The sequence below is a fragment of the Fringilla coelebs genome (assembly GCF_963513975.1).
Source record: "Fringilla coelebs genome assembly, chromosome: 2".
Classification (NCBI taxonomy): domain Eukaryota; kingdom Metazoa; phylum Chordata; class Aves; order Passeriformes; family Fringillidae; genus Fringilla; species Fringilla coelebs.
In genome coordinates this window covers 79,125,844-79,151,113 of record NC_140029.1, presented here as the reverse complement: position 1 = coordinate 79,151,113, position 25,270 = coordinate 79,125,844, and the positions used below count along the sequence as shown (strand labels likewise).

Sequence of the window (25,270 nt, the reverse complement as noted above, 5' to 3'; positions counted from 1 at the left end):
GGTATCTCCCTCAAGGCAAAACTGTCTGAACTTTAACATCTACCTGGGCTATGCAGAACTGCGCCCAAACCCCAAGCCCAAAGCAGACGATACCAGCTTGGTGCAATGGGACATGGCCCTATTCCCCATTATCCTGGGCAGCTGGCTCCAGATGGCTCTGCTTGAGCAGGAGGGTTGGACCAGGTGACCTCCAGAGATCCCTGCTGACCTCAGCTACTCTGTGATTATGTGGCTCTGTGGTGTGCCATGAACCAATGGCGTAAAACACCACAGAGACTTCCACCACTTTCTCTTGCACTGAAAGAGTTACATGTGTGAAGGAGTGCTGGGAGTTTGTGGAGATGTGTCTAGCATCCCCTCTGAAAGCACAGACACAGACAGGACCATTGGAGGTTCCTGGTTCCCTGTCCTTCAGGCAGTGCAGGCTGCTGCCAGAGCCTGCTGTCCCACTTTGCATTAGATTACTGGCTTCTGTGGTAGACCAGCAGTCATGTGTTGCTACTTAGCAAAAAGCATCAAGCATCCCCAAAACAGTGAAAATGAGCTATTTTGGTTTGGTGGCTCCTTGCAGCTACAAAAGGCCAGAAGCAAGTGTCATGCACGGGATAATTGATTCCCCAGGAAAAGAAGCCACTTGGATCACAAGCCACAGGTCCATTTTACAGTGGTCACACCGTTGTTTTTCTGCTGTGACAGCAGTGGTTTTGTATCTTTGAGGCTTACCACACTTGCACAAGATAGATCAGACGTGGTCAGCTTTCCACACTGCCCGTCTCTCCTCCCTCTTCCCTCAAAAAGCCATCTATCTGAAAGGACACGTGACAGTATGACACGCTCAGAGGCTAACGCATTTACAATGCATTGGCATGGCTCAGTTCAGTCTGTAATTACCACATTATGGCTTCAGCCAAGCCATTTCTCCAATAACGCCCAGATGTACCAATTACTGCTCCTCTATAATGAAAATAGATGGGAAACAGGTGACAAGCCCTGTTTGTAGCAGAGGGAGGGAAAGAAAGTTTTTGCTAATGAAAAAATGGCTCTGGTAAGAATCCTGTATCAGAAGAAGCTGAAGCACGGTGAAGCTGCCCAAAAGTCTTTGCTCTCTGTAGATCTGATATGGAAGATCACAGAGCTAGCTATCACTTTAATACAGACATCTGCATTCTTAACCAAAATCTCTTTTTGGCCACTGGAAACTGGAAGCATGTGTTTGAGGCTGTGCTCCCATCTTGCCAGACCTGGCACCATGAACTCTGGCCAAGTTCTGCTCTACCAAGCGCCTCACTTTCCAGAACGACCGTGAGCAAGAGGCCCCTTTGGAGGGTCAGGTGTGCATTGGAGTCCTTAGGCCTTCCCTACCCTGTTTTTAATAAGACCTTTTTGTATGACTGCTCCCTGGTTCTTGCTCTTTTTCTGAGCAGGCACACACGGAGTCAACATTGTGAAGATGACTAACCAGTAAAAGCTGCAGGGCCTCAGTTGCCTCTTCCCTGGGCAATGTGACACCAGAGACCAGGGCAGGGATGTAAGATGCAAACAGCATCCCTCTGGATGACTGGAAATGGCCTTTTTGACCAAAAAGTCTTTCCCAATAGTGCTGTATCACAGCATTTTAGGTAAGCAATTTTGTCCAAAAATTCCAGAACATCTCAAAGCTCCTGGAAAACAGGCAGTGGCTTCCTCCACTTGGGATCATTCTACATTTGCAAGCAGCAATAGGGGAAGTTTTGCCAGGCTGGTGTGCAGAACACTTGTATTGATACTAGCACTGCTGCCTACAAACCACAGCACTGGAGAAACAGTAGTTGCACACAGCTTCATCAAAGGGTTCAAGGATGCATTTGCTCTGTCTGGCATATACAACTGAAAGCTACTTAATTCTAATTTTGTGCTTCACGTACATGACACCCTCCCTAATCACAGTGAGGTACAGTGATGCAGCACTGGTGGAGAGGCAAACAGACTTATACTAGTCTGTAAAAGCAAATTCCTTAGAACCATAAACAACAGCCATTGCCGCTCAGCAAAGAGTGAGGGCTTGTTCTGCTATGACTTCATTAAGATTACAAATGATGCTGTAGCACTTTCACTAGTATGTGGGGAAGTGTCAATCACATATGACTAATAGACAGTTGTTAATCATTTACACGATTAACGTGTTAGTGCTTCCCCCCACACTGATTCAGTCACATTTGTCAACTTGCTTTTGTTTATTTTATTTTAAGCAGCTCTAGCAACAAGATGTGCAGAGCAGCACAGTTATCTGATGGACTGAATCACAAGTCCTCTGTGAGCATCGCTGAAGGATTTCACTGGAGATGTGGGTGCAGAGTGCAGGCAATCAGCAGTGGTTTCTAGATGGGTTTTGACATACTGCCTGTAACCAGCTGAGACCCAAGTCCTCCTGAAATCATTGGAAGGTCCTGCACAGCTACAATTTCACCCAGCAGGATCCAGGAATGTCTGTTACTCCAGGGTATTTACTACAAGGAGGGCCAAGCTGCCCAGCTTTTGTTTTCTACTGAATTTAGCTATGATTTTCTAGGCTTCCCCATTGTGTGGCTTTGGCTTCTGAGCCCATCTGCTACACTTCAGGGTATGTTTTCATTGTGGTGCGTGGGCTCTTGGCTCATTAACATGGTGTTAATGGAGTATGGCAGCTAGAGCCTTCCTCCACTCACTGATAAGATGCTCCTTCCGGAAGGAGGTTTGCTCACAGCAGATTCAGCAGCTGAAGCATTTATCTGCCATGGAGTGTTAATAACTGTCGGGTTATAATTACCAAATCTCAATATTTACAGAAAACCAGCCTCTCCATTGTGCAGTTAATAGCACAATCCTGAATGTACAAAATGCCAATTTGCTATGAATGAGGAGCTGCTTGCTAAAATTCAAAAGCAATTAAACTGTAAGCAGTAGCTGACATTTAACGATTGTACTGTTTGCCAAGGAGTCACCACTTACTGGGTGTAATTCTGGCAGTGAAGATGTTTTATGGGACAGAAGGACCTGGGGACCCTCCTCCCCAACTACACCACAGAGAGGATTAGTGCATGCTGTGCCTCTGCTGGGAGACTGGAAAACTCAAACTATTCTCAAACCTCTAGCTATAAAGAAGAAATTTTTTATGATGAGAGTAGTGAAACACTGGCACAGGTTCCCCTGAATTCTGGATACCCCATCCCTGGAAACCTTCAAGGCCAGGTTGGACTCTGAGCAATGTGGTCAAGTCCCCGCTTTTTGCCATTGGTTTGGAACTGTATGACCTTCAAAGGTCCCTTCCAACCAAAATAATTCTATGCTTCTATGATTTGAGCGGCTTCAAACAGCTAGCTGGCAGCAGATCCCACCACACCTTCTTTAGCTCTTCTGATGTGGGATCAGGTTGTGCACTGAGAGATGAGGCAGCTCCTCTGTTTTCTGCTACTGGAAGAGAGGAAAGGTAATTTTGTTTCCCTGTCTTTATTCTTTAGCTCAGCTGGTTTAGTGTGTAAATCCAGAAATGTATGTTGTGTCTTGTCTGCATGAGTAAGGGACCTGGTCCTCTCAATCTGATCTGCTTTCTCCTATCGGTAATTATGCCGCACATTGAATTAGACAGAAATTGGGAAATATTTAAAAACTATTATTATTATTATTATTATTATTATTATTATTATTATTATTATTATTATTATTATTATTATTATTATTATTATTATTATTTTCCACTACTTGGGCAGTGGAAAAATCCACTTTTGTTAATATTCAAAGAAATGAAAAGATCTGTTCAGCTTGGGTTGAACAGAAATATATACATTCAACTTAAACTAAAATTTTGAAGTTGAATTTAGTTTCTCTGGAATGATGTTTCTCTCTTACTGTACTCTATTATTACAAAGCTGAGACAAACTGCAAAACAAAACTTTGTTTCCCAGCAAAAAATCCCCCACCAAAACAGTTATTTCAAAAATGTCAAGATATGCCTGTTCTGCCGTCACTAAAACCACTTGCTAAATTTCACAAGTATTGTTAAGAAGCTTTGGTTGATCCAAATCACTTTTTTTTTTTTTTTTCAGCAAACAAAATCTGTGCTGTGTATTTTCTTCCCAAGCTCCAGAAAGCAGCCTTTATCCACATTGTCCTAGAGCACTCTGGAAGTCATGACTGCAGGGCTTCCCCCAATAAACTGATATAATGAGAGAGTCATCTGCAGAAACTTTACAGAGGATTAAATGGGGCAGAGAAAGCCTGCCTGGTAATCACAGCAGATCAGTGGATAGTGTGCTTATCAGCCAAGGACTAAGGCCGGCACAGGACACAGCGCAGGAAGAGGCCCTGACCCAGCCAGCAGCCCAGCCATGCCGACTGCAGCCCTGCAGGGGAGGAAACCTGGCAGAGGCGGCTTTTGTGTCCTCACCCTTCCTCCGAGAGCCTGGCCAAGGGGGATGGAGGGCAGCTGGTATCTGTGCATGGGGCACATCTTGGTTATTATTTCTCAGCTTCAGCCAGGTCCTGTGTTTGCCCTGAGAAATGTAAATCCATTTTGTGACCCTAAGCCTTAGGCAGCTTTTGCAACCCCTCTTTTCCATTTTCCCTGCTCTCCTACAGCCCAGTGCTGTGTCCCAGAAGTACATCCCAGCATCTGACCCTTTCTGACAAAGAGTGGCGTAAGGATAAGCAGTTCCTGTGCCTACTCTAATTTTTTGGATAGGAAAAAAATCTACTTTTGCTAATACCCATTATGGCTAGGGATAAAGTTCTCTACCTCTCAGCACATTTGGTAACTATTTACTTAACTAAATGGTGAAAAAGAGAGGCCTCAATTCTCCAGAGTTGCCTCCCTCAGCTTGTTTATCACTGTGTTGCAATGGTTCTGTGGTTGTGAAATCTTGAGCTGAAAACTCAAAAGGAAATTTCTAGTGACAAGCTTTCCTTGAGGCTGTAAACAAATAGAATTCATTAGGAGGATGGGAGAGAAGCAGGAAACATCAAAATTAACACTTGCAGCGTGCATACACATACACACACACTCACCAGCTTGATCTAAAGCTCCCGCAATAGGTAGGAAACTGAGTTTTCTCTGACTGCAGTGCAAGTGGGATTGTGTTTTCAGGCAGCCTATTTCATCTGCCATGCCCTGAGAGTGCTTTACCCTTTCTACACCTGCTCGTGCATACTCCAAAACAGGGCTCTCTAAGAGCTCTCAGGTGTTTGCATGCTTAAAAGAAAAAGAATGAATAATGCTTTAAAAAGAAGCTTCTGAGCCAAATGTACTAATGGCTTTTTACCTGTAGTACCAAGAACTTGTATATCCTGGCTTCGTGTTAAAAAGCGTGCTGATTATACCATAATATTATGTTTTGATCTAGCCTACAGCTGAATGAATTACTGGCAGGAAACACAGCTCATGAATTCAATCAAAAATCCTTTCATTTGTCACAGCCGCTTCCTGTCCGTCTTTTAAACATCTGCTTCTCTTGTTCACGACAGAAAAAGTCTTTGTTAAAATAATAAGCATTTACTGATCCTTCTCCCGAATAAAGTGCATGGCTCTCAATGAAACATGCTTTCCCCCCCCCACTCCAAGTTTATTTTATATATCTTTAATAGCTTCCTCATACCCCTCTCTTTCTTTCTGCTTGGAAATTCTGGAAAATCTCAAGCTGACAAAAGATGGCACTTCCAAAGCATGAGCTCAAGCTGCCCCTGGCCTTTCTGCCAACGGGATCCAGAGTTCGAGAGGCTTTGCTGCAATCCCTGCCAAGAACCTCTCCAGCTCCTTAAATGGAAGCTACTTCCTCCCTGAGAAGGACTAGCAGCCATCTAGTGTCCCAGGGAGAGGTGTGTCTTCAAGGTGCTTGATGTCCCCTGCATGTGAAGCTGCACCTGGGAGGAGCATAAAATGTCACCAGTCCCTTCTTATCAGCACCTGAGTGCCACAGCTCCTCCTGGCCAGGGGGTCCGGCTAGAAGAGAAACACAGAGCAACTCCTTCCTTAACTTTCCACTTCCAGTCATCACAGTGACTTCTTGGACCGTGGCCCTTTAGTGACTCCTTTGACCATGGCTCTATTTGTGCAAGTGATAGTATCAGTTGTGCAGCCCCCTCCAGCTGCCTTTAAGTGTCTCAAAAATCCACAATCTACACACTGGGGTTTATGTGCATGTTTGGCACTATCAGCAGCTCCACATTTCCTTACAAGCATCTACAAGGAGGAACACTAGTCTTCCAGATAAGTTTTAAATCCCTACTTTGATGCATACCTCTTTCTGTGCTAATTACTTCTTAATAATTATTTACCTACTTCCTGCAGCTCTTCTGAAAGCACTCTGGGTGTTCACTTCTAAACTTGATGATCTATTGACCAGCACCAAAATGAAGCTAAATGTGTGGTGATGCCTAAGAATTGTCTAACAAATCTTAATAGCAGCCAGAAATCTCAGTGCAGGCATCAGGCTAGAATGTTTAGGGTTGGAGAAGAAGCAGCTCCGTTAGAAAAAACCAGAATCTACAAGGGTCAGCCTGCAAGATGGCTCACGCTATGTGCCAACCCTGTGCCTCTTCCTAAAGCTATCCAAGGAAGGAAGCCCTGAGTGACTGCAATGGTGAGAGTAGGGACAGATGGCTGTCTATGGGAAGTGGAATTAAAGTGTCTTCTCCATTCTCAGGAGCTGGAAAAACCAAGCCAGTCCAATCAACATATTTTCATTGTTTTTTGCGTCATGTAAACTTTCAAAATGTGAGAGATGACTGAAAGCTAAGATCATATGTGAAATAAGCTGATGACAGACAGGAGCAGAAAACTATTAGGGAGACTTGCATGATGCTTTTCCAATGCTCAAATGACTACTTTTTAAATTTCAATTTTCTCACTGGATTCTTCTTCCAAAAAAAAGAAAAATGTAATCCTTCTGAAGCATAGGCTACTTTTCTTGCAAGAGAATCTCACTTTCACTCTGATTCTTTACGACTCATGATCTGAATAAAAGTGGTATAAATAAGTGCTATGACAAACTTAAGAATTTTAGTCATGAGTCAGCCCAAAGGTCAATCTGTCTCAATGTCCTATCTCCATCTCAGACTGAATGAAGGTACATGGGGAAGAGGATGGGAATGAGGCAAACACATAGGAATAAATCCTTTGTATTTTCCATCCATTGCCAGATGTTTCTAGTTTAGGGATCTCCTGAGACAGAGCTGGGGTGTTTACACATCATGGCTGTCATTTTTTTTTCTTCTTCCTGAGATACGTTTAATTGCTTTTTACCTTGCAAATTGTTAGCAACGCAGAATCATGTGGGAGTGAGTTCTACAGTTTAACTGCAACTGTTCCTTCTGTTCATCCAAAGCTCAGCACCACCATCACCATACTGGATGTCCCGTAGGTCTTGTATGAAAAGAAACAGCCCAAATAATTTCCAGCAGACTCGCTGGAGGGCATTCATGGTTGTCAGCACCTCCATACTATTCTTTCACTCCCTTTTCTGACAAGGGAGCTCCAGATATGTAGAAATTGTCCTATACTTCAGGTTATCCTCAGAAATTTGGTGCCTTTTTATTTCTAATACACCCTTTATGAGACAGAAAGGCAGAACTAGCAAATTTGTATAGGTCTGGTTTTTCTCTTTTCCTGATAACTCCTGATGTTTGATTTGTTTTGCACTGCTGTCAAGGAAAAAGAGGCTGTTTTCACAGAGCTATTGCAACTCAAGAATCTCATTCCTGAACAGACACTGCTAACTCAGAGTCTATCATAATTGGCATCTACAGTTAGGAGTTTTTCCCATGCACAACATCCTAAATTTATCTAAAAGTTTTACCCTAAGTTTATCTAAATTATCTGCTTTTTTATTGCCTCACTACAGTGAGTGCCTTCTGCAAGTCTTTGCAGTCAACTTTCATTTTTATTACCCGTAATAACTTACTATCAATAGCAAACATTGCCACCTCACTATCCACCCTCTTTTCCTGAGCGTGGGAGATAAGATCTTCAGTCCTGCCCAGAGCCATTTCTCCCCTCATCTCTGTTACAGTGACAAACCCACACTTGTACTGGTAGAACTTGTTTTGCTTGTGAAAAGAGGTTTTCCACTACCAGTACAGCTTTGCCAGATGTGTCCACACTAGGAGAACTTTGCCAGGTTAAGCTGATGGTATTTTTGTACCAATGAAAAGAAAAAAAATCCTCTCATGTGGTTTGCGAGCATCCTTCTGACACAGTACATGAAACTTGTGGGTGAAGTGCATCCCTCCCAAAGAAGGGGGGCAGTTTAAACAGGGTGATATCATGGCGCTACATAACTTGTGATATGTAACCTTGGCTTGGGGTTTAAATCAGGATGGCAGTTTCTACTAGTCAATGAGAAAAGAGCTTCTCCAGGGATATAAATTACGAAAGAAAAAAAATGAAGCTGACAGTGAGCTTTGGAGCATGAATTATTCTCTGTAAGTAAATAAGCTAACAGTTGGTGTCAGAGCTTCTGGTGCACATCCCCACATGGCCACACTAAGATTTCCGTGATGGTACTTGGATGGCATCTGAAAACTGGCTACTTCAGATCCGCATAATCTTTTTGTTCCAGTTGACCCAAGCTGGGGCACTTGAGCATCCCATTTTCCTGCCCTCTGCATTATTTGGCAACCAAGGGGTGGTGTTGGAATAGCTAACTGACTGCAAAGCTTGCATATTAAGAAATCCTGGGCAATATCAACTTGACTTTGAGCTAGAAATGATAAAAGACATAATGGAGCAAGAGGGGAGGCCAGGTCACTGTCCATTCACCTGCTGAACTGCAACAAGCAGGCCTGCACAGGGGCTTTGTCTGCTGGAAGCTGCTGGTGAGAAGATGACAGTTCACCAGACAGTGCCAGGGCAGGAAGCTGAGATACGCAGTGACTGCATGAGGTGAAGCGTGAGCCAGATGGGGCACCTGTCACCTGGGGAGTTTGGAGCCTCCCATCCCTCCTCTTCTTTTTTTCCAAAGGAGGATATTAAATGCAATTAGCAGGCATCAGGTTTCAAGCAAACCAAAGCAGGCAGGTTTCCATCCAATGCAAATTAAACTGTGGGACTCATTGCCATCAGCTGTTGCTGAGGCCAGAAGTTGAAGCAAACTTGTGAAGGGAAAAAAAGTCCATTGGAATTATTAAACAGAAAGATACTGTCTGTGACTGAGGAACTCCCAGCCCTACAACTCCATCAGGAAAAGGACTGTGCTATGTTTGCCTGTTTTCATATGTTTTTCCTCCAGCATGCACTCCTGGCCAGAATTAGGAGAGGATCCTGGAGTTGACATACTCATTTCAGATCCAGTATAGTTATTCTTCAGCCATGTGCAAAAGTCCTCATTTTACAGTTGTGTGTGCTGCTCATTTTACAATTGTGTGTGCTCCAAAAAATGCCTCTTGCCTTTAATTTTGAAGGTTTGACTAACAGACACAGTCAAATTAAGCCCTTCAAAATATGATTTGTCTAATGCCCAAGGTCCTAGATATATAAGTGATGCCAGTGTTTCTCCTCCCATATTGTTCCGGTGTTGTGTATCATCTGATTGAAAAAGGCAATGCAATCCACTGGAATGAGAGCTGTGCAGTGCCAAACATGGCAGATTCACAGCAAGTAAGAGTCTGGCTTTTTGTACCACATGGAAGTATGTCAGCCCGGAGTTCAGAGGTGACTATTCAGACTAAAGAATTACTCTCCCTCTCTATTAAGCATCTATTTTGCCTCACTAATTGTTAAATGCCAGAAACTAATTTTGTTTTAAATGATCTTTAATACCATGCATTTTTAAAAAGGCTATAAAGCTCCTACGCTTCAGAATCGCAACTTGACACCCAGTTCCCATCTGTCTCCTATTAACAAAAACAATCTAGATAATCTACAGTCTCATGTGGAAAAAGATATGAAAAACTGATGAAGGTGATACAGTGTAGACCACCAAGCAGTCAACAGCATCTTAACAGTACCCATCTGACCTGGTGGCTAGTTTAAGGAATAATTGAATGACAAAGAGATAAAATTTATAGATGAGGCCAACTATGTACACCGACAAACTGAGACTCATTTCACAAGGCATAGAGGGTGATTTGTTTGAGTTTCAAACCACTCCAAAACTCCATGTCCAGGCATCAATTACACGAGCAATCTTGTCTTCAGATGCTCATCCTAAGTGCCTAACTGAAAAGGGATAATAGTTTGGATGAGACAGGACACACATGCACGATGAAATGCAGACTGGACCAGCATTTGCACTGCTGCCTCCCAGGCATGCACTTCAGCAGGGATTTCAGGTAAGCTTTATCAATGAGCAGCTGCAGGGGTTTCCTACAGAGCTTGTATGGTCTGGGTAAAGCAGATGCAGGTAGACTGCAATGGAGTGGCCGGATGCCCCAGCAATAATCCCGCAAGTTGTAAGCTTTGGCTTGAACAACAGCCATGGATGTAGCAGAAGAGTGTTGGAGTCAAGGGGCTCAATGAACTTCAGCTCAGCCCGTATTGCTCAAACGCCCCTCTGGTGGCCTGGTGCTGGCTCACTTCAGGCCACCAGAGAAACCTTTTCCATTCCAGGAGAGGTTCCACCTCCATGTGGCTCCACAGGCTCTCACTTTCCTGGACACACTACACTATGCTGACTGCTGAGGTGGTAGAAAAAACAGGTGGAGGAAGAAAAGGCTGATTTCTGATTTGCAGCTCCTAGAAGAGATGGGACAGGTACAAAAGTGGGAGACCATGAGCAAAATCTGTGCTGAAGCACAGCACCTTGCAGTATTTCCCATCAGGACCTGAAGAGCTCGCTTTGCTGTTGCTAGGGCCCAGGGTGCCGGTTGCTGCTGTTGCTTCTATAAATAAAGTTTCCATTACAGGATAAACTAAGAAAGCAGTAGTTGATTTTTAGGAAAATATCCCTTTTGTCCCCTGAATACACAGAGAAACAAAGGACCTCCACATCCCCCTGCCACTTGGGCAGCCCAGAAGCAGGGAGGAAGCTTACACAGTGGAAGGCAGCTGAGGAAGAGCTCTGTGGTGGCAGGCAGGGACAGTCCCCGGCTGCAACCTGGGACTGCCTGTCTGCAGAGCAAATGGGAGCTTTCTGCAGACACGCAGCCGGTTCCTCATGCCAGGCGGATCACACGCGATTGTTGTGTTTGGAGAATTCCACTGCATATAATTATTCCTTTGATCATGTTGAAAGAGCAGTCACCATGCACTTGAATCGTGGCTTTGCTGGGAATTACCAATTTGAACAGGGAAAGGAGGCTGTGAGAACAACCAGTCCAAGGAAGGGCCTCTCTTACAAATTCTTCTTTTATTCTTTTTTTTTTTTTTTTTTTTAATTTGTGCCTATTTCAACCAAACTGTGCTTCTGTCAGGACAAGCAAATCATTCCAGGAACTGCTTTCATTATTGTTAGCAAAGTGGAACTCCTGCGCAGTGTTTGCTTTTGGCCCAGGCAACTGCCCAAAGACTGCACTTCAAAGGTCCCTCCTCAACTCACATCACAGCAGCATGACCTCGGTTTCCTAGCCACAGTCTCCTCCAGCTCAGGACCTGCTTCTCCTTGAAAATCTCCACATGGTTTGGGCTCACCAAACACCAGTGACCTCAGTTGTGCAAGTATCTTGCAGCAGAAAATGAAGTGTCTAAGGCAGCTGACTTTCATTACCTCACTGGGTTGCTAATCCATGAGGACAGCCTGTAGCTAGCAAGTGTCAAGAACTGGACTTTATAGTAAAAAAAAAACCTAATAGGGTTTTCCTGGAGGATAAGGAAAGCTCCCTTCTGGGGAATTCTCCTAAGTCCAAAAGACTCAGAGTCAACAGAAGGTCAAATGCTATCAAGTCCCTGGCAAAAAAGCCAGAAGTCTCTAAGTCCCATCAGCACCTCATATAATGGTCTAGTCCGGGTAAACACTGAGATGGAAAAAACTGAGCCTGGCTTTGGTGCACAATGCTTCATTGCTTACTGAACCAGACTATCCAGCTATGAGAAAGAGAAATCAGTGGCTCTGGCTCTCTGGACTTGCCCACTAACCTCCGAGGCTTGCCTCTGACACACTGGCACTCACTACGCACAGCCACTGGAGAACAGTAAACCAGACAGGCAAGCATTTCAGCTTGAGTTGCCCAAATCTGAGCCAGGCTGGGTTTGACAAAATAGCACTGACTCCATTAAGCTCTTTAGGGGATTCAGAGACTGCTTTCTGTTTTTGCTGCCTACCAACCCTGCTGCTTTTGGGCATGACTCTGTTTTGTGCCTGCGTTTGAGCAGCTTTGCATTCCGAATGCTGGCGTGTCCCCCTGGGCTGGCAGGCGCATGAGGTCTAAAGCCACTATGGCCTCTGCTACAGTAAGATCACTGCAGACACTGCTCTGCTACTCTGCCAGCTCCTGGCTTGTATTGACTCCAAAAATTAATTGCTTTTTCTATTTTTAAATATGAAAGGGTCTCTGTTTGTCTGTCAAGTGTAGTTATCGCAGGCATGAAAGAGCAGTTTTCAGCTGAAATTTATCCAGAGGTTGTTTGGGACTTGTAGAGTAGATCTAGGGGCTACAATTCTCTCCTGAGTACAGTTCCTTCATGGCTTCATGAAGATTTGCCAAGTCTCGCACAGTATCACCCTCCCTTTCACTGCAGCATTAGGGCTAGGATGGAGCCCCACAGCCCAGGTGCTGTCTTGGCTGAGCTTGCTGGAGCTCTGTCCTCCAGCACTTGCCCACCTTGAAAGGTGGATCCTTCCTGATCATAACTCACATTTTCTGGAAAAGGCAACATAGGTGTATTTCATCTCTTTGTGCCAGACTACACTTGAGAGCCATGAAAGCATCACCATCCTGATCTGGGAAATGTCCCAGTGGTGGAAAAGCAGCACAGGTGTCAGCTGGTGTCACAGCAACACCTGCTTGTCTTTACTGAAGCAGGATCACAGTTGCCTCTAGGGACAGTGATTTAAACTGTAGCTTTATATTTTTTCTAATGGGATCCAAACAAATGTAAGCCAGCAACTTTAAAGTAATAGGTCACACAACCCAGTGTGACCTGGATTGACTGGAGGCTGCAACAGGGATGAGCAGGACAGTGTAGGAGCAAGATAAAGCCTTCACAGCACCTTCCCTCCTGTTGCTGTTTATTGAAAGTGTTACTTGGACAATTAGTTAAGGGTATTCCTGCTGTATAAATTAAAAAACCCTGAACTTTATTAATTTTTTTTTAATTTATTGTGACTTGCAAAGTGAGTTGACCATAGACTAGCAGGCTCTTTACCCAGGCTACATTGACAAAGCTCTTTCTCTGTCTGAAGGAACACTGAGCTTGCTGCACCTCAGCACACTGGCTCCGACCACGGGGTACCACCTGCTCGCACTGAAATGTGGGGCTGACATAAGCCATGGTGCTTGCTGGGTTAGAAACCATCAGCTGATTCCTTGGGGATCTGTTTGGGTCACAGAAAAGCCAGACAGGACTTTTCATAGGTCTGTTATGGCATGTCCCACTGCAGTGACAAAACCAGCTTCTCCTGGCAAGGTGTCATAGTGCCAGCCAGGTCTTGCCATGGACAGCCATATGACACCACCTTTCACCAGTGATAGCCTCACCCAGCCATTTACAGAAAATGCCTCTCCAGAAGCAGCTGCAAGTTGCTGTGCCTACCCCAAATAAAAGGCTGAGGTTAAATCAGGTTTGCTAGCTCATGTTAGCCAAACCCAATGGAAGACAGACTCACTTTTGGTAAACAGATGTGTTTGTTTAAGATATTTACCATCCTGGGTGTTTGACTCTGTCAGAATCACTGCCCTTATCCAAACTGGTGCATAAAACAAGCAAACATGCCTCGGGCATCTCAGTTCACTGCCTGGCGTGAAGCAGCCTCCATGTGTCTGTCTCAGCCTTGGCCTGCTGCGGTGCCTGTGGCTCAGGTATGTGCTGCTTTCTGGAAGGCTGGGGAGAAATAATCTAGCAGAAAAGTGGGGATTTATGGCACCACAGCACAAGTTCCTAGAGCTAGACTTTCAGAGTGAGGGTGGTACTTGAGGAGCAACTCAAACCACTCAGACCTGACATTTCTCCCTCCATTCAGCCCTAGTGTTAGGAGAGAAGACAAGGAATAGAGCCATAGCTGAGCTATCAGGAAGTCACAGGGACATCCATGGTCTGCACAGGTTCTCCCCCACTTGTGCACATGGCATTGACTCCCCAGCATGTGCCCAATGGCTCACACCAACCAAAGCAGGCTCCAAGACTATTGCAAGGCTTTTGCAATATAATAGGGGAAAATTCTTCCTTCCACTCTGGAAAACTTGGCAACAGGTATAGGAAGCCAGACATACCACAAAAGCAGCAATCAAATAGTTTTCTTAATCAGGACTCACTTTGTAAGAGCTCCAGCAGGTTCCTGCATTTTACTGACTGTTTGGAGAGCTGGTATTGGTATGTCTCAGGAATCCGGAGAAAACATCCAGCAAGTAACAAGGGTATGGGTATTTATTAAATTATGTGCAGTACAAAGGATGTCTGCAGTGACAGTGTGTGGTACCTCTCTCTAGCCCCATCTGCACAACCCAGGAGCAATTCCCACACCAGGCAGTGGAGACCGGAGACTCAAAACCTCTCATTTTATCTTTGCTTCACCCTGACTATCAAGACAAAGCAGGCACTGAGATAGCAGTCCTTATGTTTTTCCACTGAACACTTCCTTTCCGAGACACTTATGCACCAAGTCCCACAGAAGCCAAAGCCAACAGTGTAATAATACCTGTGCAGCACTGCTGAGCAAAAGGTCAAAATCAGGTTCACTGTATCACTCATGCTCCCTGTCTGAGGAACTGAAGGTAATCTTAAAGATTATGTTAGGGCTTTTGGAGATTTATGATATAATTCCAGGCTGTCTATGGGCTTTCTCCCTACCTTGTCTGGTTGCCTACAAATTATAATAAATTGGAAATACTGAATGCCTGAATATCCAATATCCAGGGTCCCTGACACACAGATGACTGATGTTTAGAGTTTTACTTTTCAAAGTGAATAATGTCAACATGTGTGACCATGGTCAATTTATCACTGAGACAAAGACCCAGCTATAGTGATTGGGGACAAGAATGTAACAAACCTCAAAGATGTAATCCTGGATGCATAGCTCAACTCTTATTTCATGATGTTACATTACTGTAAAATGGGAGAGCTGACTCTACAGGCTGGAGACTGTGATTCCATTATTGATCTGCTCCTCCTTGTCTCCTCATAGGATTTTTTACTGGGAACAACACAAGACCTTTGTGGATTTTGTAAGCTAAGCATTTTCTAAACCAATTTATGCACCATGCTCTTCTCTCATCTGCACCATGGTAATTCTGGAGCAATTCCATTTCTTATTCATTAACAGGGCAGAGAAATCACTGCAATATCACTGACTCCCCAATAACATTCTACCTTTAGGGTTACAGCATAGTGGTTTTCACAAGTAAATAAGAAGGTTGCAGGAAAATACAAATGTTGACCCTGGTGGGAGAATTTTAACTACTAAACAAGTCCTAAGCAATTGACCATATCTGTAAAGTACCAGAGGGAAAAATATTTTGCTTGCACACAAACAAGAGTGATATTTTCAAACGTATCTAAAGTAAAAAAAAAAAAATAAAAGAAACCAACAACCTCAGGAGCAGCACAAAACATCCTTTGTTGCCGGACGTGAGAAAAACACTACAGTTCTAAAAAAAGCCAAAGGAAGGAAGTGGAAGAACCTCAGAGGCGAGTGGGAGTGCGAAAGGAATGTGACTGCATTTTTCCCCCTCCCTGCATGTAAGCTTGCTGTTTGCAGGCAAAGGGAGAGCTGTTGGGAGAATTTTACTATTTGGGAACTTAGCTGTTCAGAAGTGCAGTGCATATTAAAGCAACTGTTCTCTTTCTGAACTTTGTAGTTTAAAAACCCAACATCCCAAATGACTACCAGGTTTAGCATCCAAGTTCTGCTCTTGGTTCTACTTCTGTAAGCTCAAAAGGATCTAATTTCTTCTGATTACTATATTCTTGCATTTTAATTTTACCACCCTTATGCCCCCATTCTTTGTAGTTTCCTTGCTACATCCAAACCCAATAAAACACAGAGGGGGGAGCAAGCACTGACAACTTTGTCCGTGAAACATTTGGAGACACTCTGAATTATATTTTGTGTAGCTCCCAAGCCACTGAGATTGCCAAAAACCAAGCAGAAGAAAACAGAAGAGTCATTTGAAAACAATGTCATGAAAAGGAAATCAATTTCGTATGCATTTCTGAGAGTAATGACCAGCATAAAAGAAAAAGAACTCACGGACCACAATCTTAGGAGGACTTTATGTCATACTGTGGCAGATACCTTTGGGCAGAGTTACAGGTACTACATCTTTAAAGCATCTATCTGGACCACCGTGCCAGAAAGTAGCATGATGGCCCTGGATAATGAATGACTTGCTAAGCCACAGTCCCTGCAGGCAGGATGTCTCCAAGAGACATGCATTTGCTGAGCAGTGCTATATGGGCCTTATTTGCTTTACCAGAGAAAAGGGCTTGTCATTTCAGCATGAATTTGAATTCTCTGGAGAGCCAGCAGTAAGAAAGAAAATTTGAGATGTTGAACTGAAATAGAACAAAAACCAAAAGAATCTGAGATAGCAAAAATCTTGACATAAAATGATTTCTTTGTTTATTTTTAAGTGATGTTTATCATCCCACTGCCTGGCTAAATGTTGCAGTAACTGTGAAATAGCCTGAAGTTTGTTTAATGGAGAGTGATGTAAACTCTGAAAGCCTTCACCTTTCACATTCCATCTTTGCAGCATGTTCCCTCTCTTTCCAACAAGAAATAGCTTGTTTTTTGTACCATTTCTCTTCACTAGCTCTCCATTATTAATGAGGTTTGCATGAGAACATACTTTCTGTTTTGTTCTAGAGCTTGTTTTCTTCCCCTCTGCCCACAGCCACTCCGTGTATGTCTGTACACTGCTGCAGAGAGCAAAGGCAGCCAAAGGGCACAGGGAGGACAAGAAGCAGTAGCAACAACACTCCTGACAAGTCAAGCTAACCATCTGTCTCCTCTTTCCCAGGAAGGTGAGAGGAAAAGCAATTTTGCTTCTCCACAAGAAATGTGACAGAGCCCTCACATACCCCATGGCTACGGTGGCTGCCGTGCTTCACATTCCTACTTGCTAAAGATTTGCTGTTATCCCAGTATTAGCTTGGATGAGCTTATCTCTGTGTCCAGCATTTCCTGTGGAAAAGCATGAACCCAACTGCTGCCTTGCATTCAGCAGGACTTTTTATACTGGTGCAAAACAGGTGGGAAACCATATCTCACTAAAAGACTCCTCAGCCATGCCAGTGCAGAAGTGGGGAACAGGAACCTCGCGTCTTTTTCTTGCTGTGGGTCGTTCCCACAGTAGCTCCCAAAGATGGTTTACTTTAAGCTGAACTTTTAAAAATTACTTGGATAAGTGACTATGAGAGCCCCTTACAGCTCTCTGGTGAGACAGAGTAAGGCAACACCTTCCATCTTACACAGGCAGCCAAAGAGAGCTGAAGGATGTGCTTAAAGCACATGTGGGAAGTCTGTGGCAGAGCAGAAGGAGTCATGACTTCCAAACCAGCAGGATAAGTCCTTTCTGACATAGGCCCTTCTTTCCACCCTTCATAACAAAAGCCTGACTCAGGCCCATGGCTCTGGGGCCCCTGCACTGACCCACTCTTCGCCCAGACCCTTCTCCAGGGGTGGTCAGAGCTCCCAGGTTTTGGTGTCAAGTTCTCAGTGCCGGTAGTTGAAAGCAGCTCAGGGCATACCAGATGCCAGGGTGATGAGTTCCTTCTAAACATACTGACTGACAGTTCCTGTGGTTCTGCTTTTTTGTTAAGGCGTGCAAAACCAGCCCTTATGACTCTTCAGCTACTTCTGCACTGAGGGACATATGGCACCCTGATGGCCAGGGAGAGCTATGGAAGGACAGTTCTGGTGGAAGGTGTGGTTACAACGAGCTGGGATTGAGGAGTTCAGTGACCAATTCTGTCTTCAGCTTTCTGGGTTGTCCTGAATAAACCTCTATGGACCTAATCCACAGCTCCTCTGTTTTCTGTTGTTGCCTTCAAAGTCTACCAGGTTTGAATTCAGGTTTCTCTCTGGCTGTGGGCCCCTGTCATCATGACTATTACACCCTTTCACCAAGCCCAAGAAGAGATCCAAGCTGTCTGCCAATAGACCACTGGTCCCTGCACCACTAATGAAGATGGACAGGCTTGATAACTCATGAGCATTTCTAGAAGGCAACATGAATGCTGCCTTCTCTTCTCAGCTCCCTTGCTCAGAGGGGCAGCTTCCTTTCACCTTACTTCTGCAGCTCTTCAAGGTAGCACCTCTCTTCTCCAGCCTGTGGTACAGCAGGGACTCCCTCTGGCCTGGGGCCCACCATTCCTGCTGTAATGCTGAGACTCATAACAGGACGCTGCCCGTGGTGGGAGGCAACACCCACACAGGCAGGGAACCAGGCAGGGAAAATTCCTCGGTGCTCCTCCCATGGCCCATGTGTCCCAGCTCTGCCGGCAGATATCTGCGGGGGGCCCTGGGCTGCCTGTGCACTGCAGCCCCTGTGCTCCCACCCTTCCCTCCGTCAGACAGCAAGACCGGTGCGGTGTGTTGGTGAGGATGCACGTGTGGTGGTGCAAGCCTGCCCCGCATCACTGGCTCCTGTAGGGTCAGCAGCAGCCACTCAGAAAATGGCTGTTCCCAGAAACCACCATGCTCTCACGTTAATGAGACCACTCTTTAGAAAACAGCATGAAAAGTTAGATCAGATGTGTTTTTCACCGTGGGAAATGCACTGCTATTTGTCATTCACAGGATGACAGCGCAAAGAGCTACGTGCACTCTTCCCCTTCACTTTCCATCGCCACTAGGGTGAATGGGGTGTTTTCCCCGTGCCTTCCACCATAACCAGAGTTTATTTTTAACTCACTGGCTGTCACTGTGCCCGGTTGGTGACTTGAAGTACTAACAACAGCTCAAAATTGGCTGTTACAAAGCTGATACTCGAGTTATTACCAACCAATTCAGTTTTTGATTCCTGCTCAGCGGCACTGAGCGAGGTGAAAGTGCTGTAACCCATTATCCAACCCCTCAGTTAGCCCAGGCATTTTTTTTTGTTTGTTTTCTTTACAGCAATCTCTTGAGTGGTTGCAGAAATGCAAACAGAAAGTGCTCCTGACAGATTGAAAACAATTAGGAACGTCTCAGAGTCACTGAAGCAGAGATTTTGTTATGATAATAAAGAACGTTCTTAGCTGGTGTATTATTTTAAAAGGAGAAAATTAAAAAGAAATATATCATGAAGGAGCTGACAGTGCTCAAAACCCACATCCTGTTGTTATCCATGGGCCTGGTACTATATACTGCTGGCAGCTGTGAGATGAACTTTCCCATTAGGCCCCTTCCAAGCCCTTAACCCTGACCCAAAGGGACCTTCTTTCCCTCTTTTAAAGGGAAAGAGAGAAATCAATCTCCCTGCTGATTCAGCTGTGGGCCTCTTATGTCCAAAGAATATCAGCACTGCAAAAAGAAGAAGGGGAAAAAAAGTGCAGATTGAAGTTTTTTTAATGATGTGGATCAGTGATATTTATGGACTAAGGTTCCTATCCCTGGGATCCATTTGATGCAATCAAATTACTTTCCTAAAGCATCAAAGACTCAGATTCTAAACTCAAACCCCTTGTTTGGTCTTAATTCCTTCCAGCATGCTTAGAACTAGTAATTTCCAAGACCAGATTAAAGTCACGGATACTACTACTCCTAGATCTTGTAAACTTCCTCCTGCAGGACTGCCTTGCTTGAGAATCACAGACACTTTTCTCAGGCTTTTTAACAGCTACACACATGTCTTTTTAATTTCCTAAGACAAGGCTAGTTCCTTTCAAGATGTTCCACTGGCTCACTGCTATTACTGTCAAAGCTTGTTTGCTTTCCCTCTTTTGCCTGCTTTTTCTCTATTTACAGGCTTCTAGGAATATATCAAGCTACATTTTTTTAAACAGCAGTGTTTCCCTCTTCTTACCTGCTTTGTTTTGCACAAAAAAAAAAAAAAAAGAGAGAAAGGAGTAAAACTTAAAATATTCAGAAAGCAAAAAAGAAAAGAAAAATATAGAGAGAGAAAGAGAGAGAAAGAGAGAGAAAGAGAGAGAAAGAAAGATAGAGAGAGAAGAAAAAGAAAGAAAGAAAGAAAGAAAGAAAGAAAGAAAGAAAGAAAGAAAGAAAGAAAGAAAGAAAGAAAGAAGAAAGAAAGAAAGAAAGAGAAAGAGAAAAAAAGAAAAAGAAAAAGAAAAAGAAAAAGAAAAAGAAAAAGAAAAAGAAAAAGAAAAAGAAAAAGAAAAAGAAAAAGAAAAAAAAGAAAAAGAAAAAAAGTTTCACCACACTTTACCTAAGGCTCAAATCTTTTCGATCTTTGTAAAAAGCTAACAGTGCCTCATTTAGAGGCAGAAGTAAAAAGTTCACCAGAAATGCCCCCATCTGGAAGCATTTACTGGCTTAAGGTATCTCTGTCTTTTGCCATGTTTCTGTGAAGTCACATTTACAAGCTAAGCCAGCCTTTCTGCTCACACAGTCAGGATACAGAGGCAAAATAAACTTTAGCCCAGAGCCTTGAGGACACTCATAGTGCCTTGCAATATGCTACTGTCACAAAAGTCCCCTTAGAGCAGCACTGCCTGCAAGACACACTCTTGAAGAAGAGAACCCAGACATCTCAGCAGGTCTTGTACTATGCCAAAGGTTTGTGCTGGTCCTGTATACCCCAGAGTGACTACTCAGAAGCTACTGAGCATAGATTTCGATGGAGGTACCTTAGCTTGTGCCAGGAAAAGCTGGGGCAGGTCCAGGCAAGGAAGCTGGAGGGGGATAAAAGGAGGCAGCTCTCTGGAGAACTCCAGCCCAGGTGAGCAGCCTCACTGAGACAGTTCAGTGAAGATCAGTTGGTTAGCAGACCCCAGCCTTGCCACACAGGCAGCTCAAGGAGTGCTTCAGGTCCTTGAAGTCTCACTCAAGGCTCAGGGCCCAGAATGGTTCCAAGGTAACTCACTTAACTTTGGCTGGTTTCCCATAGATTTCCCCTGACTTAACCGTGTCCAAGCCATTGTTTTGTTGTGCTAATTCATGTCAATTTTCTTATGCTCTCTGTGCAGATGGTGACTAGTCAGGCCTGGCTTCTTCAATGCAAGAGCTCTGAGAAGTAGGAGTGAGAACCTGATGGGAGGCACCTCTGGAGCTGAAGGTGCTGAAGGCTCCAATATCTCTAATGTTTTTACCATGAACCTGGACACACAAAACCAGAGGGAAGGAAGATGAGAGGGCAGAAGGGAGGATCCTACTACTTTGTAGAGTGAGAAACCCTCCCTTCAGCAGAAAATAGCAAACCTGCCTCCTCTTCAGCCTTTCATAGATAATTCTGGTGGAGGGAGAGGAGGTATCTGGTGTTACCAGATCAGAAGTAGGCTACTGAATCCCACAGTCTGATTAAATCAAAAATTAATCCAGATACTTTGTTACTGTGGCAGTAGAAGCATGGATAAATGCACTTTAAACCCACTACATTTTGAAGTTATTTCTAGCTTTGGTATCTAATATGAAGTATCCAGGTTGGAAAACTCTGACCTAAAGACTTGCTCCATTTCATCTGTGAATGAACTCAGCAAAGGTTTTCCTGGCCTGACTAGGAAATTTAACTCATTCATATGTCAAAATCACTTTAAAATCCTTGGTGATGAAGCATTATGGAAGAGCTGAGTGCTCAGAAATTGTGACTCAGCCTTTCCTCTCTCCTGTCCCACCCCAAAAAACTACAATCAGGAACTGGCTCAAATAGTGAAACAGCGCCTTTTTTTTTTTTTTTTTTATGAGTAGTAATGGAGAAGGGAAGTATTTTATTGGACTCCTAGGTTTAAAGTGATCGTTCATCTTTCCCAGCTCTTCCCTTCTCCTGATTTTTTCTTCTTCTTGATGCAGATCTAGACGTAAGGTATAGGATGTGACCTAGGAGGAGCCACAGCACCTCCAGTGATGGGGAAGGGCTGTGCAGTCTGTGTGTCTCCTCTTACAGCAATGCAACTTCACAATTTCTCTTCTTGCATGTGATCCCTGAGAGTGCCACGGAGCAGTAGTGAGCTGGACTTGATGTTGGGATCTCAGAGAGGGAGGGAGGCCACAGCACCTCAGCTGTGGGGGTGGAATGGACCATGGTGGGAGACCTACACCTTTGGAGTAATCACAGCACTCAAGGACGTGGAGATTGAAATGAGACCAAAACCCAAGGCAAGACTACTGCTGCAGTCAGGCAAGCTGGCAAGTTGCCAAGGATAAGGTGTTATCATCATTCTAATTAGCTGCTGAGTTATGATCCCTGATTTCATCGTTTTGAGAAGTGCACAAAGAAGACTCTGAGGGAAGAGCCTTAGCACAAAGCACACTTTCAACACGAAAACTGGGCTGCCAGGATCACATCATCCTTTGGCTTGTGGACTTACACAGTGAAATGTGCTGAAGAAGGAAAGCCCTCTCTATGTCTGAGTACCCCTAAGGTTAGAGATGTGACTGAAGCTTTAAGGGAATGAAAATAAAAAAATAAAAGAAAAAATGAATATAACCGCATATAATCAACTAATTTTGTGAACACTTTTCTGTTGCCATCAGATAGAAGTTGTGAAGTGGACACTACTGCACATCACAAACAGGATAAAAATTGTTACAGAAAATAGGAAGAATGAGTTTCTGTAGGCTTCACATTTGGAGAGAGGAAACCTAGAAACCGGAGAGAGGAGCTAGCAATAGAAAGGACAGCCTAGGAGCTGGAAGTTATAACTATGGAGCGTTGTGACCTTTCAGGCCTTAGACTTCAAGTGAACCCTGGCAAAACAAGACTCTGTCCAGAGGGCCAGGCACAATGACAACAGGGTCATGTCACATGAGATGTGAGAAAATTCTGTATTGGACAAATAACAATCAGTGAGCTCTGCAGCTGGCCTCATCAGCACAGCATCCCACCCCATGGCAAGCTCTGGCATCTGGCAACTCCTCCTCAGACCTGCACTCCTGTTAGTTGGTACCCACAGCTCTGGCAAGCACTGAAAGACCTTTGCTCTCATTTTCAGTACATTCTTGCCTTTCCTAACTGTGTATAAACTGTTAGCAAAGAAAAGGTGAATGTAATTAGTCTTCCCTGGTGCCTATCTGAAAGAAAATAGTTTTCCTCAAGTATGCAGATATGGCATCCTATCTGTCATTCTGTAAATGGTGGAGACTTTTAAGCCTATCTGTCTGCCCTGCAAAAATCCCAGTGAACACGGGGCCGTGGTGGATTCATAGGGACACAGGCACCTACACCAGAGTCCTCTGGTCTGTCTCACAACTCTGTCTCACAGTCAGCAGGGGCTGAAAAGAGTTTCTCACAAGAAGCTGTTGCTATCACACTTATTGGGCTACTGTAACCACCAGGTTTCAACCAGGTGTTCAACAGCAAAGGTACAAGAAGCTCTAATAAAATGCTTACAATTGCCTTGGGAATAATAACCCTTCCTGCTATTATCAGTGGAGAAACTGAGGTACAGAGAAGCAGGGAATTGCTCATGGCCACACAGAGAGTGAGTGGCCAGACTCCAATCTCTTCCACTGACACTCTCAGCTGCAATTGCCCCTTTAGGCCATGCTGGCTGCCACCAGGAAAAAACAAGAAGCAGGTTGCAACTTGGCAGCTTACAAGACTATAAATATAGTTCAAGGTTGTGCTGATACAATAATAATCCGCAAGAGTGAAATTTGAGCCATTTATGTGTGTGTGCATAACCAGAGCTGGAAGATATGTTTATAATGTTGCTCAGAGATTTCCTTTCCATTATAGTCTGAGCAAATACACACTGTGCTAAAGACAAAATATTCTCTTCACATGACTGTGCTTTCCTGGACCTTTCCCACCTTCCAGATGCAGTTTTCTGTTCTACCACTCCCTTTCACTTTTTCTCCTTGCCATCAAAATCCTTCTTGCTCATCTGGATGGGACAACAGAAGCAGGGAGCCACCAGATTTTCCCAGCTGGGAATAATGCACTTAGAGTCTTTCTTTCTTGCAGAATCAGTAACCCGATACAGAGGAATAGGAGGCAAGTGTAAGAGAAGGGAAAAAATAAAGATAGTAAAAGGATAATTTGGTCTTCAGAACACTTCCTAGGAAGTCTCTAGTTTGCACAGTTGGTGTAGAGCTGTACACCAAACTGTAATTTAGAATATGGAGTAATAATGGCTATCCCTGTCTTCCCACCAGCACAGTTTGTGAGTGAACTGAGAAGAAAGGTCACTACCTCATTTCGCTGGTACATCCCTCCAGAGATGTCCTTCTTGCAACTTTCTTTTCCTCTCTCCCCAGCTGCCTTGCTTTGTTCAAGTCACATGGCACAAATAGACTTGGACAGACAACTGGGCCAGCACTTCTCCCCCTTTTTTGGTTGATTTTTCTCCCACCTTCATGTGTTTTCAACATACTCGTCAACTCTGCTTTCTGTAAATAAAGCAAGGCTTCACTTCTACCCACTAACAGTTTTTGTTTTGTGAGCTTCTCCTGTGAATTCACCCCATGTATTATAATGCTGGATCATGTTTGATTTATGCCATTTAGTCTTTCCTTCAGACCAGCCTCCCTGGCCAGCAGCCCCAGAATTTTCATACCACTGCCCCAGTGCAAGTGGAAACTGGACCCTTCCCTGTAGAGCTCTCTTGGCTTTTCCACTCTGGTTGGCTCCTTTCCTTCCCAGCCTACCAGCTGTTCTGGGAGCAGCAGCTACTTCAGAGCACCACAGGCAAGGGCCCAAACTGCTTTGTGCCCTTAGGATAATCAAAGTATGCTCTAGTTTAGGGCGCTTTCATGTACCAAATCACTGTGGGGCCTGACTTCTCAGAGCACTGGAACTCATGTCAAAGTCAGTGGGTAACAAGAGGTTCGCCATCCCTAGGAAGCACAGTCAGGCATGTGGGAAACAGTAGCACCCCAGTCAAGGGGACAGATTAGACCACAGGGCCTCATTCAATTCCCAGGGGAATGAGCTGAAATCTTTAGGTGAAGGTCATAACTAGTCCTAGTCATGTCAAATAAGTAACTCCCACAAACACAGTTTGCACCAACTGGCTCAAATGCATCACATTCCAACTCTAATCACTGATTAAAGAGGAGGAAACTGCACATAAATTCTTTTATTGCAGAGGCTGGACTTAAACCCTTATCAGCTCATATCTTGT

General features: G+C 44.2%; 1 protein-coding gene across 1 annotated transcript in view; it reads right to left on the bottom strand.

Moving 5' to 3' along the window:
- The window catches only part of MAML2 (mastermind like transcriptional coactivator 2), a 205,531-nt gene that overhangs the window by 141,079 nt on the left and 39,182 nt on the right, over window positions 1-25,270 (bottom strand). The window lies entirely within an intron of this gene.